Genomic DNA, 16,314 nt, shown 5'->3' with positions numbered 1-16,314 from the left:
GTGGAATATAACGTAGAATGGAACGTGGAATGGAACACGGAATGGAAAGTGGAGTGGAACGTGGAATGGAACAAAATGGAACGTGGAATAGAATGAAATGGAACTTTGATTGCAATGGAATGTACTGTGGAATGGAATGGAGTGGAATGTAGAATGGAATGGAATGTAATGTGGAATGGAATGTGGAATGAAAAAGAATGGATCATAGAATGGAATGGAATGGTACCTAGAATGGAATGGAATGGAATGTGGAATGGAAGGGAATGTGGAATATAATATGGAATGGAATGGAATGGAATGTGGAATGGAAAGTGGAATGGAGTGGAATGGAATGTGGATTGGAATGGAATGGAAAGGAATGTGGAATGGAATGTGAAATTTAATGTGGAAAGAATGAAATTGAATGTGGAATGGAATGTGGAATGAAATGGAATGAAATGGGGAAAGGAATGTAAAACGGAAAGTGAAATGGAATGTGGAATGAAATGTGCAATGGAATAAGTAATGGTATGTAATGGAATAGAACGGAATTTGGAACGGAATTGGAATGGAATGTGGAATGGAAGCGAATGAAATGCAATGGAAAGTGGAATGGAATGGGAGGGAATACGGAATGGAATGGAATGGAATGTGGAATAGAACGTAGAATGGAATGGAATGGAAAGTGGACTGGATTGGAACGGAATGTGGAATGGAAGGCGGAATGGAATGGAAAGGAACGTGGAATGGAATGGAATGAAACGAGGAAAGGAATGGAATGGAATGTGGAATGCAATGTGCAATGGAACATGGAATGGAATGTACTCAAATGTGGAATAGAATGTGGAATGGATTGGAATGGAATGTGGAATGGATTATGGAATGGAATAGAAAATGGAATGGAATGTGGAATGGAATGGAATGAAATGTGGAAATAAATGTGGAATTTAAAGTGGAATAGAATAGAACGGAATGTGGTATGGATTGCGGAATGGAAAGTGGCATGGAATGGAATGGAATGTGGAATGGAATGGAGTGGAATGTGAAATTGTACGTGGAATGTATTGGAATGGAATGTGGAGTGGAATGGAATGGAACGTAGAATGGAATGGAATGAAACGAGGAATGGAATGAAACGTAATGTGGAGTGGAATGTGGAATGGAACGTTGAATGGAATGCAATGGAATGTGTAATGGAAGGTAAGGTGGAATGGAATGGACTCGAATGTGGAATGGAATGTGGAATGGAATGGAATGGAATGTGGAATGGAATGCGGAATGGAATGGAATGGAATGTGGAATGGTATGGAATGGTATGTGGAATGGAATGGAATGTGGAATGGAATGTGGAATGAAATGCAATGGAATGTGTAATGGAATGCAATGGAATGTGTAATGGAATGCAATGGAATGTGGAATGGATGGTGGAATGCAATGTGGAATCGAATGAAATGGAATGTGGAATGGAAAGGAATGGAATGTGGAATTGAACGTGGACTGTATTGGAATGGAATGTGGAATGAAATGTGGAATGTAACGTGGAATATAACGTAGAATGGAACATGGAATGGAAAGTGGAATGGAAAGGAATGGAACCTGGAATAGAACGTGGAATGTAACGTGGAATGGAAAGAAGAATGGAACGTGGAATTCAAAGTGGAATGGAAAGGAAAGGAACGTGGAATTGAATGTGGAATGGAATGTGAAGGGGAATGGAATGTGGAATGTCATGAAGAGAATGTGGAATGGAACGTGGAATGGAATTGAATGGCATGGAAATTGGAATTGGATGGAATTGAACGGAAAGTGGAGAAGAATGGAATGTGGAATGGAATGGAATGGAACGTGGAATGGAAAGTAAAATTGAATGGAATGGAACGCAAAATGAAATTGAATATGGAATGCAATGGAATGGAATATGAAATGGAATGTGGAACGGAATAGAATGGAAAGTGGAATGGAATGTGGCATAGAATGAATGGAATGTGGAATGGAATGTAGAATGGAATGGAATGAAATGTGGAATGGAACGTGGAATAAAATGTGGAATGGAATGGAATGGAATGTGGAAAGGAATGGAATTGAAGGTCGAATGGAATGTGTAATGAAATAGAATGGAAACTGCAATGGAATGGAATGGAATGTGGAATGCAATGTGGAATGTAATGGAATGCGGAATGCAGTGTGGAAGGGATTGGAATGGAACGTGGAAAGGAATGTCCAATGGAATGCGGAATGGAATTTAATGGAATCTGGAATGGAATGTGGAATGGAGTGCAACGGAAGGTCGAATGGAATGTGAAATGAAATGGAATGGAATGTGGAATGAATTGGAATGGATTGTGGAATGGAATGGAACGTGGAATGCAATGTGGAATGGAACGGAATCTAATGTGGAATGGAACTTGGAATGGAATGTGCAATGGAACGTGAAACGGAATAGAATGTGGAATGCAATGTGGAAGGGAACGTGGAATGGAATGGAATGTGGAATGGATTGTTTAATGGAATGTGGAATTGAATGGATTGTGGAATGGATTGTGTAATGGAATGTGGAATGGAAAGTGGAATGGAATAGAGTGGAATATGGAATGGAATGTTGAATGGAATGGAATGGAATGTGGAATGGAATGTGGAATTCAATGGAATGGAATGTGCAATGGAATGTGCAATGGAATGAGGAATGGAATGGAATGGAATGGAATGTGGAATGGAATGTGGAATGGAATGTGGAATGGATGGTGGAATGGAATGTGGAATGGAACATGGAATGAAATGTGGAATGGAAATGATTGGAACCTGGAATAGACCGTGGAATGCTACTTGGAATGGAACATGGAATGCAAAGTGGAATTGAAAGCAAAGGAACGTGGAATTGAACGGGGAATTAAAAGTGAAAGGGAAAGGAATGTGGAATGTCATGGAACAGAATATGGAATGGAAAGTGCAATGGAATTGAAAGGAATGGAATGTGGCATAGAATGGAATTGTTGGAATGTGGAATAGAATGGAATGTGGAATTGAATGGAATGGAATGTGGAATGGAATGGAATACAATGTGGAATGGAATGTGGAATGTAGAGGAATGGAATGTGGAATGGAATTTGGAATGAAATGGAATGCAAAGAGGAATGAAATGGAATGGAATGTGGAATGAAACTGAATGAAATGCGGAATGGAATGGAATGGAATCTGGAATAGAGTAAATGGAATGTGGAATGGAATGTGGAATGGAATGCATAATGGAATGCAATGCAATGTTGAATGGAACGTGGAATGGAATGTGTAATGGAAAGTGGAATGAAATGTGGAATTGAATCGAATTGAAGGTCGAATGGAAGGTGGAATGAAATGGAATGGAAAGTGGAATGGAATGGAATGGAATGTGGAATGCAAAGTGGAATGAAATGGAATTTGGAATGCAATGTGGAATGGAATGGAATGGAATGTGGAATGGTATGTGGAAAGGAATGGAATGTTGAAAGGAATGTGGAAAGGAACGTGGAATGGAATGGAATGTGGAATGGAATCTGGAATGAAAAGCAGAATGGAATGTAAAATGGAATGGATTGAAATGTGGAATGGAATGTGGAATGGAAAGGAATGGACCGTGTAATGGAAAGGGGAATTGAATGGAACGGAACGTGGAATGGAATGTGGAATGGAATGTGCAATGGAATGTTGAATGGCATGTGTAATGGAATGTGGAATGGAACATGGAATGGAAACTGGAATGGAAAGGAATGGAACCAGGAATTGAAAGTGTAATGGATCGTGGAATGGAACGTTAAAAGCAAAGTGGAATGGAATGGAAAGGATCGTGAAATTGAAAGTGGAATGGAATCGGGAATGGAATGGAATGGAAGGTGAAAGGGAATTGAATGTGGAATGGAATGGAGTGGAATGGAATGGAATGGAATGGAATATGGAAGGGAATGGAATGGAGTGGAATGCAATGGAATGGAATGGAATATGGAAGGGAATGGAATGGAATGTGGATTGGAATGGTATGGAATGTGGAATGGAATGGAATGGAATGTGGAATGGAATGGAATGCAATGTGGAATGGAATCGAATGGAATGTGAAATGGAATGTGGAATGGAATGCAATGGAATGTGGCATGGAATGTGGAATGGAATGGAATGTGGAATGGAAATGAAAGGAATGTGCAATGCAATGTCGAATGGAGTGGAATGGAATGTGGAACGCAATGATGGAATGGAATGAAATGCAGCATGAAATGGAATGGAAGGTGGAAAGGAAAGTAATGGAATGGAATGTTGAATGGAAAGGAATGGAATGCTGAAGGGAATGGAATGGAATGTAGAAGGAAATGTGGAATGGAATAGAATGCAATGTGGAATGGAATGTGGAATGGAATGGATTGTGCAATGGAATGGAATGGAATGTGGAATGGACTGGAATGCAGTGTGGAATGGCACGGAATGGAATATAGAATGCAATGTGGAATAGAATGTGGAATCGAATAAAATGTGGAATGGAATGGAATGGAATGTGGTATGGAATGGAAAGAAATGGAATGTGGAATGGAATGTGGAATGGATTGGAGTGGAATGTGGAATGGCAGGTGTAGTGGAATAGAATGCAATGTAGAATGGATGGGAATGTAATGGAAAGGAACGTGGAATGGAATGCAATGGAGTGTGAAATGGAATGGAATGATACGTGGAATGCAAAGTGGAAAATAATGGAATGAAACGTGGAAGGGAATGTGGAATGGAAAGGAAAGGAATGTGTAATGGAATGTGGAATGGAATGGAAAAGAATGCGGAATGGAACATTGAATGGACAGTGGAATGGAAAGGAATGGAACGTGGAATTGAACATGAAATGGAAAGTGTAATGGAACGTGGAACGTGGAATGGAAAGTGGAACAGAACATAGAATGTAAGAGATTGGAACTTGGAACTGAACGCGGAATGGAATGTAGAATGGAACGCGGAATTGAACGTGGAATGGAACATGAAAGGAATGTGGAATGGAATGGAATGGAATGTGGAATGACATGGAATGGAATGGAACAAGGACTGATACGGAATGGAATGGATCGGAAGGTGGAATGGAATGGAATGGAATGTGGAATAGAATGCAATGTGGAATGGAACACAATGGAAGACAATGTTTAATGGAATGGAATGGAATGTGGAATGGAATAGAATGGAATGTGGGATGGAACGGAATGTAGTGGAATGATTAATGGAATTCAATATCATGTGGAAAGTAACGTGGAATGGAATGGAATGGAAAGTTGAATGGAACGAGAATGGAATGTGGAATGGAATGTGGAATGGGACGTGGAATGGAATGAAAATTGGAATGGATTGTGGAATGGAATGGAATGGAATGTGGAATGGAATGGAACGGATAGTGGAATGGAATGGAAAGGAATGTTGAATGGATTGCAATGGAATGGAAGATGAAATGGAATGTGGAATGAAATGGAATGGAAAGTAGAATGGAAAGTGGAACGGAATGGAATGGAATGTGGAATGGAATGGAATGCCATGTGGAAAGGAATGGAATGGAATGTGGAATTCAATGGAATGGAATGTGGAATGAAACGTGGAATGGAAAGGAATGCAATGTGGAATGGAATGTGGATTGGAATGGAATGGAATGGAATGGAACGTGGAATGGAATGAAATGTAATGTGGAATAGAATTGAATATAATGGAATGTGGAATGGAATGAAATGTAATGGATCGTGGAAAAGAACGTGGAATGGATTGCGGAATGGAATGGCATGTGGAATGCATTGTGTAATGGAATGTGGAATGGAATTGGGAATGGAAGGGAATGGAATGTGGAATGGAATGTTGAATGATATGGAATGGAATGTGGAATGGAATAGAATGGAATGTGGAATGGAACGTGGAATTGAATGCAATGGAATGTGGAATGGAATGGAATGGAACATGGAATGAAATGTGGAATGGAATGGAATACGGAATGGAATGGTATGAAATGTGGAATGGAATGGAATGGAATGGAATGTGGAGTGCAATGGGGTGGAATGTGGAATACAACGTGGAATGGAATGGAATTGAATGCGGAATGGAATGGAAACGAATGTGGAATGGAATATGAAATGGATTGGAATGAAATGTGGCATGGAATGTGGAATGTAACGTGGAATGGAACGTGGAATGGAAACAGCAATCGAACGTGAAATGGAATGGGAATCAAATGTAGAATGGAATGGAAGGGAATATAATGTAATGTGAAATGGAGTGGAATGGAATGTGGAATGGAATATGTAATGGAGTGGAATGGGACGTGGAATGGAATGGAATGAGGAATGGAATGGAATGGAATGAATGTGAAATGAAAAGAAGTAGAATGTGGAAAGTAAAGTGGAATGGAATGGAATGTAAATTGGAATGCAATGGAATCGAATGTGGAATAGAATGGAATGGAATGTGGAATGGAATGACATGGAATGTGGAATGCAACGTGAAATGGAATGGAGGGTTCAATGGAATGTGGAATGGATTCCGGAATGGAAAGTAATGTGGAATGGATTGTGGACTGGAATTTGGTATGGATTGTGGAACGGAATGAAATGGAATGTAGAATGGAAAGTGGAATGAAAAGGAATGGACTGTGGAATGGAATGAGGAATGGAAAGTGGAATGGAAATTCATTTGGAATGGAATGTGGAATGGAATGGAATGGAATGGAAATGATTGTGGAATGGAATGGAATGGAATGTGGAACGGAATTGAATGCAATGTGGAATGCAATCAAATGGAATGTGTAATGGAATTTTGAATGGAATGTGGAATGCAAAGGAATGGAATGCAATGTGGAGTGGCATGGAAAAGAATGTGGAATGCAATGGAATTAAATGTGGAATAGAATGGAATGCAATAGAATGTGGAACGGAATGGACAGGAATGTTGAATGGAATATAATGCTATGTGGAATGCAATGTGGAAGGGAGGGGAATGGAATGTGGAATGGAATGTGGAATGGAATGGAATTTAATGCGAAATGGAATGTGGAATGGGATGTAATAAAATGTGGAATGGAGTGGAATGGAATGTGGAATGGAACGTTGAATGGAAACTGGAATGGAACGTGGAATGGAACATGGAATGAAATGGAATGGAACGTGGAATTGAATGGAATGCAACGTGGAATGGAATTTAATGTAATGTGGAATGGAATAGAATGCAACATGGAATGGAATGGAATGTGGAATGGAATTGAATGGAAAGTTGAATTGAATGGAATGGAACGTGGAATGGAATGGAATGTGGAATGGAATTGAATGGAATGGAATGAGGACTGGAATGGAATGTAATGGAATGGAACGGAATGTGGATTGGAATTGAATGGGATGTGGAATGGAAACTGGAATGGCATGGAAAGGAATGTGGAATGGAGTGTGGAATGGAATGGAATGGAATGGAATGTGGAATGGAACCGAACGGAATGTGGAATGGAATGTGGAATGGAATGGAAAGCAATGTGGAATGGAATGTGGAATGGAATGGAATGTGGAATGGAATGGAATGTGGAATGGAATGGAATGGAATATGGAATGGAATGGAACAGAATGTGAATTGGAACATGGAATAGATAGGAATGGAAAGTGGAATGGAAAGTGGAATGGAATGGAATGGAAAGTTAAATGGAACACAGAATGGAATGGAATGAATGTGGAAAGGAATGTGGAATCTAACGTGGAATGGAAAGTAGAATGGAATGTGGAATATGGAATGGAATGGAATGGAATGTGGAATGTGGAATGGAAAGGAATTGAATGTGGAATGGAATGGAATGGAATGTGTTATGGAATGGAATGAAATGTGGAAAGGAATTTCGAATGGAATGTGGAATTGAAGGTAAGACGGAATGGAATGCAAAGTGGAATGGAATGTGGAATGGAATGGAAAGTGGAATCAAACGTGGAATGGAAAGTGGAATGGAATGTGGAATGAGGATTGGAATGCAAAGGAAAGTGTAATTGAATGGAATGGAATGTGTCACGGAATGGAATGGAATGTGGAATGGAATGTGGAATGGAATGGAATGCAATGTGAAATGGAAAGTGGAATGGAATGGACTGTGGAATAGAATGGAATGGAACATCGAATGGAATGGACTGTGGAATAGAATGGAATGGAACATCGAATGGAATGAAATTGAAAGTGGAATGGAAGGTGGAATGTAATGGAATGGAATGTGGAATGGAGTGGAATGTAATGTGAAATTGCATGTGGAATGGAATGGAATGCAATGTGGAATGGAATGTGAAATGGAATGGAATGGAATGGAAAGGAATGTGGAATGGAATGGAATTGGATGTGGAGTGGAATGAAATGGAATGTCGAGTGGAATGGAATGGAATTTCGAGTGGAATGAAATGTGAAATGGAATGGAATGGAATGTGGAATGGAATCGAATGGAATGTGGAATGGAATTTGCAATGAAATGTGGAAAGTAATGGAATGGAATGCAATGTGGAATGGAATGGAATGGAATGGGGAATGGAATGGAATGGAATGGAATGTGGAATGCAATGGAGTGCTAAGTGGAATGCAATGTGCAATGGAATGGAATGGAATGGAATGAGGAATGGAAAGTGGAATGGAATGGAATATGGAATGGAATGGAGTGGAATGTGCACGGAATATGCAATGGATAGGAAAGGAAATTGGAATGGAACGTGGAATGGAAGGTACAATGGAATGTTTAATGGAATGGAATGGAAAGTAGATTGGAATTGAATGGAATGGAATGGAAAGTGTAACGGCTTTGGAATGGAAACAAATGTGGAATGGAATGGAATGGAATGTGGAATGGAATGGAAAGTGGAATGGAATGGAACGTGGAATGGAATGAAATGGAATGGAATGTGGAATGGAATGGAATGTGGAATCGTACAGAATGCAATTTGGATTGGAGTGGAACGGGATGTAGATTCGAATGGAATGGAAAGGGAATGGAATTGAATGGAATGCTATATGGATTCGAATGGAGTTTAATTGAATGTGGAAGGGAATGTGGAATGGAATGCAATGGAATGGAATGTGGCATGGAAAGTGGAATGGAATACAATGGAATGTAGAATGTAATGTGGAATAGAACTGAACGGAACGTGGGATGGAACAACGAATAGAACATGGAAAGGAACGAAGATTGCATTGGAATGCCACGTTGAATGGAATGGAATGTAACATTGAATGGAATGGAATGGAATGTGCCATGCAGTAGAATGGAATGTGGAATGGAATGGAATGGAATGGAATGGAAGGTGTACTGGAATGAAAAGGAATGGAAAGGAAAGTGGAAAGGAATGGAATGGAATGTGGAATGGAATGTGGAATAGCATGGAATGGATTGTGGAATGAAACGGAATGGAATGTCGAATGCAATAGAACGGAATGTGGAATGAAATGGAATAGAATGTGGAATAGAATGGAATGGAATGTGGAATGGGATGGGATGGCATGGAATGTGGAATGGAATGGAATGGAATGAAGTGTGGACTTGAATGCAAAGCAATGGAATAGAATGTGGCATTGAATGGAATTGAAACTGGAATGGAAAGTGGAATGCCATGGAATGGAATGTGGAATGGAAAGTGGAATGGAATGCAATGGAACGTGGATTGGAACGTGCAATTGAACGTGGAATGGAACATGGAATGGAACGAAGAATGGAACATGGAAAGATATGTGGAATGGAATGGAATGGAATGTGGAATGGAAGGGAATGGAATGGAATGGAATGTGGAATGGAATGGAATGGAATGTGTAATGGAATGAATGGAATATGGAATGGAATGGAAAGGTATCGAAACTGTAATGGATAGGATTGGAATTGAATGTTAAACGCAATGCACTGGAATGTGGAACAGAATGGAAAGGAATGTGAAATGGAATTGAATGGTATGTGGAAATGAATGGAACGCAATGTGGATTGGAATGGAATAGAATGTCGAATGAAATGGAATGGAATGTAATGGAATGTGGAATTGAATGGAATGGAATGTTGAATGGAATGCAACAGAGGGTGGAATGGAATGGAATGGATCGTGGAATGGAATGTGGAATGCAACGGAATAGAAGATGGAATGGAATGTGGAATCGAATGTGGAATGGAATGGAATGAAATGTGGAATGGAATATGGAATGAAATGGAATGGAAAATGGATTGGAAAGTGGAATGGAATGGAATGGAATGCAATGTGGAATGGAATGGAATGGAATGTGGAATGGAATGTGGAATGGAAAGCAATGGAATGGAATGTGGAATGGAATGTGGAATGGAATGGAATGCAAACTGGAATGGAATGGAATCGAAAGTGGAATGGAATGTGGGATGGTATGGAACGGAATGTGGAATGGAATGTGGACTGGAATGGAATGGAAGACGGAATGGAATGGAAGGCGGAATGCAAAGTGGAATGGAATGGAAAGGAAAGTGTAATGGAACGGAAAGCATTCTGGAAAGGAAAGTGGAATGGAATGTGCAACGGAATCTGGAATGGAACGGAATCCAATGTGTAATGGAATGAGGAATGGAATGGAATGGTATTCAATATGGAATGGAATGGAAGGTGGAATGGAATGGAATGGAATGGAATGTGGAATGGAATGGAATGTAATGGAATTGAATGTGGAATTGAATGGAATGTAAAGTTGAATGGATCGAAATGGAATGTGGATTGGAATGGAATGGAATGGAAGGTGGAATGGAATGTGAAATTGAATCTGGAATGGAACATGAAATGGAATAAAATGGAACATGAAAAGGAATGGAATGGAATGTTGAATGGAAAGGAATGGAATGTGGAATGGAATGGAATGGAAAGGAATATGGAATGTAACGTGGAATGGAATGGAATGGGAAGCGGAATGGAAAGCCGAATGGAACTTCTAATGGAATGCAGAAGTGAAAGTGAAATGGAAAGGAATGGAACGTCTAATGGAAAGTAGAATGGAACGTGGAATGCAATGTGGAATGGAATGTGGAATGGGAAGCGGAATGGAATGGAGAGGAATGTGTAATGGATCATGGAATGGAATGGAATGGAACGTGGAATGGAATGTAGAATGGAACGTGGAATGGAATATGGAATGTAACATGGAATGGAATGTGCAATGGAAGGTAGAATAGAATGGGTAATGAAACGGAATGGAATGTGGAATGGAATGTGGAAAGGAATGTGGAATGGAATGTGTAATGGAATGGAATGGAATGAAATGTGTAATGGAATGGAATGGAATGGAATGGAATGTGGAATGGAATGTGGAAACGAATGTGGAATGGAATGTGAAAAGGATCGGAATGAAATGTGGAAAGGTATGTGGAATGCAACAAGGAATGTAATGGAATGGAACGGAGCGGAATGTGGAATGAAACGTACAATGGAAAGTAGAATGGAACAGAATGGAAAGTGTAATGGAATGGAATGGAAAGTGGAAGGAAACGCGAATTTGAACGTGGATTGGAACGTTGAATGGACAGTGGAATGGAATGGAAATAATGCGGACTGGAAGGCAATGGAATGTGGAATGGAATGGAACGGAATTGAATTGAATGGAATGTGGAAAGTTGTGGAAAGGAACGTGCAATGCAAAGTTGAACGGAATGGAATGGAACGGAATGGAACATGGAATGGAACGTGGAATGGAACACGGAATGGAACGTGGAATGGAATGGAGTGGAATGTAGTATGGAACGTAGATTATAATGTGGTATGGAATGTGTAATGGAAAGTGGAATGCTATGTGGAATGGAAAGGAATGGAATGTGGAACGGAATGGAATGGAACGTGGAATGGAATGGAATGGAATGTGGAATGGAATGGAATGGAATGCTAATATAATGTGGAATGGAATGGAAAGGAATCCAGAATGGAATGCAATGGAAAGGAATGGAATGGAAAGTGGAATGGAACGTTGAATGGAACGTGGAATGGAATGTGGAAGGCAATGGAATGTAATGAGGAATGGAATGTGGAATGGAATGCGGAATGGAATGGAATGGAAAGAGGAATGGAATGTGGAATAGAATACGAAATGGAATGGAATGGAATCTGGAAAGAAATGGAATCGAATGTGGAATGGAGTGGAATGCAATGGAATGCAGAATGGTATGCAATGGAATGTGGAATGGAATGGAATGGAATGGAATGGAATGTGGAATTGAATGGAATGGAAAGTGGAATGGATTGAAATGGAATGTGGAATGGAATGGAATGGAATGGAATCGAAGGTGGAAAGGAATGTGATATTGAATCTGGAATGGAACGTGAAATGGAATGAAATCAAACGTGAAAAGGAATGGAATGGAACCTGAAATGAAATGGAATGGAACGTGGAATGGAATGGAATGGAATGTGGAATGGAATGGAATGGAATGTGGAATGGAACGTGGAATAGAATGGAATGGAATGCGGAATGGAAAGGGCAATGGAATGTGGAATGGAACGTGGAATGGAATGGAATGGAAAGTGGAATAGAACTTTGAAAGAATGGAATGGAACAAGGATTGGAACGTGGAATGGAATGTGGAATATAACGAGGAATGGAACGTGGAATGGAATGGAATGGAATGTGGAAAGGAATGGAATAGAACTTGGAATGAATTGTAGAATAAAATGTGGAATGGAAGGTGGAATTGAACGTGGAATGAAATGGAATGGAAAGTGGAATGGAATGGAATGGAATCTGGAATGGAATGTAATTGAACGTGGAATGGGACGTGGAATGGAACATGGAATACAACGTGGAATGGATCCTGGAATGCAAAGTGGAATGCAATGGAATGAAATGTGGAATGGAATGTAATGGAATGTGGAATGGAAAGGAATACAATGTGGAATGGAACTTGGAATGGAATGCAATGGAACTTGAAATGGAATGTGGAAAAGAATGGAAGGGAATGTGGAATGAAATGTGGAGTGTAATGAAATGGAATGTGGAATGGAATGGAAAGGAATGTGGAAAGGAATGTAGAATGGAACAGAATGTAATGTGGAATGGACTTTAATGGAATGTGGAATGGAAAGTTGAATGGAAAGTACAATTGATTATGGAATGGAATGTGGAATGGAACAGAATGGAAGGTGGAATGGAATGTGGAATGGAGTGCGGAATGGAACTTGGAATGGAATGCAATGGAATGTCGAAAGGAACATGGAATGGAACGTGGAATGGAATGTGGAATGGAATGGAATGTTATGTGGAATGGAAATAAATTGGAATGTGGAATGAAACTTTAAATGGAATGGAATGGAAAGTGAAACGGAATGGAAAGGAACGAGGAATGGGACCTGAAAAGGAATGAGCAATGGAACGTGGCATGGAATGTGGAATGGAATGTGCAATGCAACGGAATGGAATGTGGAATGGAATGTGGAATTGAGTGTGGAATGGAACGTGGTAAGTAATGGAATGGATTGTGGAATGTAACGTGCAATGGAACGTGGCATGGAATGGAATGGAATGTGGAATGGAATGCGGAATGGAATGTGGAATCGAATGGAATGAATTGTGGAATGAAATGTGGATTGGAATGGAATGGAATGTGCAGTGGAATGGACTGGAATGTGGAATGGAATGTGGAATTGAATTTACCTGAAAGTGGAATGGAACGTCGAATGGAATGGAATGGAATGGAATGCAAAGGAATGTGGAATGGAAAGGAATGGAATGTGGAATGGAATGTGGAATAGAATGTGGAATGGAATGTGGAATGGAATGGAATGAAATCTGAAATGCAATGTTGATTGGAATGGAATGGAATGTGGAATGGAATGGAATAAACTGCGGAATAGAATGTGGAATGGAATGTGGAATGGAATATGGAATGGAATGGAATGTGGAATAGAATGGATTAAACTGCGGAATAGAATGTGGAATGGAATGTGGAATGGAATATGGAATGGAATGGAATGGAATTGAATGGATTGAAACGTGGAATGGCATTTGAATTGGAAAGCAGTGGAATATGGAATAGAAAGTGGAAAGAAATGCAACGAAAGGAAAATGGAATGGGGAATGGAATGTGGAATGGAATTTGGAATGTACTGCAGAATGGAATGTGGAATGGAATGTGGTATGGAATGGAATGGAATGGAAAGTGGAATGGAATAGAATAGGGTGTGGAATGGAAAGGAATGCAACTCTTAATGGAATGGAATAGTATGGAATTTGGAATGGAATTGAATGGAAAGTTGAATGGAATGTGGAATGCAATGGAATTTGTAATGGAATGGAATGGAATGTGGAATGGAATGGAAAGTGGAATACGGAATGTAATGGAATGGAATGTGGAATGGAATACGGAAAGGAAGGTGGAATGGAATGTGGAATAGAATGTGGAATAGACTGGAATGGAATGGAATGTGGAATGGAATGTTGAATGCAATCCATTGGAACATGGAATGGAATGCAATGGAATGTGCAGTGGAATGGAAAGAGATGTGGAATGCAATGGCATGTGGAATTCAATGGAATGTGGAATGGAATGCAACATGGAATGGAATGGAATGGAATATGGATTGGAATGAAATGGAATGTGGAATGGAATGCAACATGGAATGGAATGGAATGGAATATGGATTGGAATGGAATGGAATGTGGAATAGAATGGAATGGAAGGGAATGTGGAATGGAATGTGGAATGGAATCGAATTTGTAATGGAATGGAATGGAATGTGGAAAGGAATGGAATGTGGAATGCGGAATGTAATGGAATGGAATGTGGAATGGAATGGAATGGAATGCAACGTGGAAAGGAATGTGGAATGGAAATTGGAATGGAATGTGGAATAGAATGTTGAAAAGAATAAAATGGAATGGAATGTGGAATGGAATGTGGAATGGAATGGAATGGAATGTGGAATGGAATGGAAAAGGATGTGCAATGCAATGGGATGTGGAATTCAATGGAATGTGGAATGGAATGCAACGTGGAATGGAATGGAATGGAATATGGATTGGAATGGAATGGAATGTGGAAGGAATGGAATGGAATGTGGAATGTTATGGAATGGAATGGAATGCGAAATGGAATGTGGAATGGAATGGGAAATGGAATGTGCAATGGAATGTGGAAAGGAATGAAATGGAGTGTGGAAAGCAAAGGAGGGCAACATGGAATGGAATGGAATGGAACGTCAAATGGAAAGTGGAATGGAATATGGAATGGAACGTGGAAAGGAATGTGGGATGGAATGCAGTGGAACATGGACTGGAAAGGAAGTGAATGTGGAATGGAATGTGGAGTGGAATGGAATGCAATGTGGAATGGAAAGGAAGGGAATGTGGAATGGAAAGGAAGGGAATATGGAACAGAATGCAGAATGGAATAGAATGGGACATGGAATGGAAAGGAAGGGAATGTGGATTGTAATGTGGAATGGAAAGGAATGGATTGTGGTATGGAAAGGAACGTGGAGTGGAATGGATTGGACTGTGGTATGGAAAGTAAAGTGGAATGGAATGCAATGGAATGTTGGTTGGAAATGAATGGAATGTGGAATGGAATGGAAAGGAATGCAATGCAATCCGAAATAGAATGTGAAGTGGAATGCGGAAAGGAATGTGAAATGGAATTTGGAATGGAATGGAAGGGAATGCAATGGAATGCGAAATGGAATGAGTATTGGAATGTGGAATGGAATGTGGAATGCAATGTGGAATAGAATGAAAAGAAACGTGGAAGTGAATGGAACAGAACGTGGAATGTTATGGAATGGATCGTGGAATGGAAAGTGGAATGGAATGTGGAAGGTAAAGTAGAATGGAAGGCAATGGAATGTGGAATGGAATGTGGAATGGAATGGAATTGAATGTGTAATGGAATGTGGAAAGGAATGTTGAACGGAATGTAGAATTGAAGGCAACGGAATGTGGAATGGAATGTGGAAAGGAATGTTGAATGGAATGTAGAATGGAATGCAGTGGAATGTGGAATGTAATGCGGAATAGAATGGAATGGAATGTGGAATGGAACGTGTAATGGTAAGTGGAATGAAACGTGGAATGGAATGTGCAATGGAATGTGGAATGGAACGTGGAATGGAACGTGATTGGAAAGTGGAATGGTACATGGAATGGAATCTGCAATGGAATGTGGAATGGAACGTGGAATAGAATGGAACTTGGAATAGAATGTGGAATGGAATGTGGAATGAAATGCAGAATGGAAAGCGCAATGGAATGTGTATTGGAACGTATAATGGAAAGTAATGGAATGTTGAATGGAAGGTGGAGTTGAATGGATTGGAACGTGGAATGGAACACGAAATTGAATGTCCAATGGAGTGTGGAATGCAATGTGGAATAAAA

Source organism: Pongo abelii, chromosome 15 (genome assembly GCF_028885655.2).
Source record: "Pongo abelii isolate AG06213 chromosome 15, NHGRI_mPonAbe1-v2.0_pri, whole genome shotgun sequence".
Classification (NCBI taxonomy): domain Eukaryota; kingdom Metazoa; phylum Chordata; class Mammalia; order Primates; family Hominidae; genus Pongo; species Pongo abelii.
The sequence above is the reverse complement of the archived record's forward strand: the minus strand, read 5'-3'. Positions refer to the sequence as shown.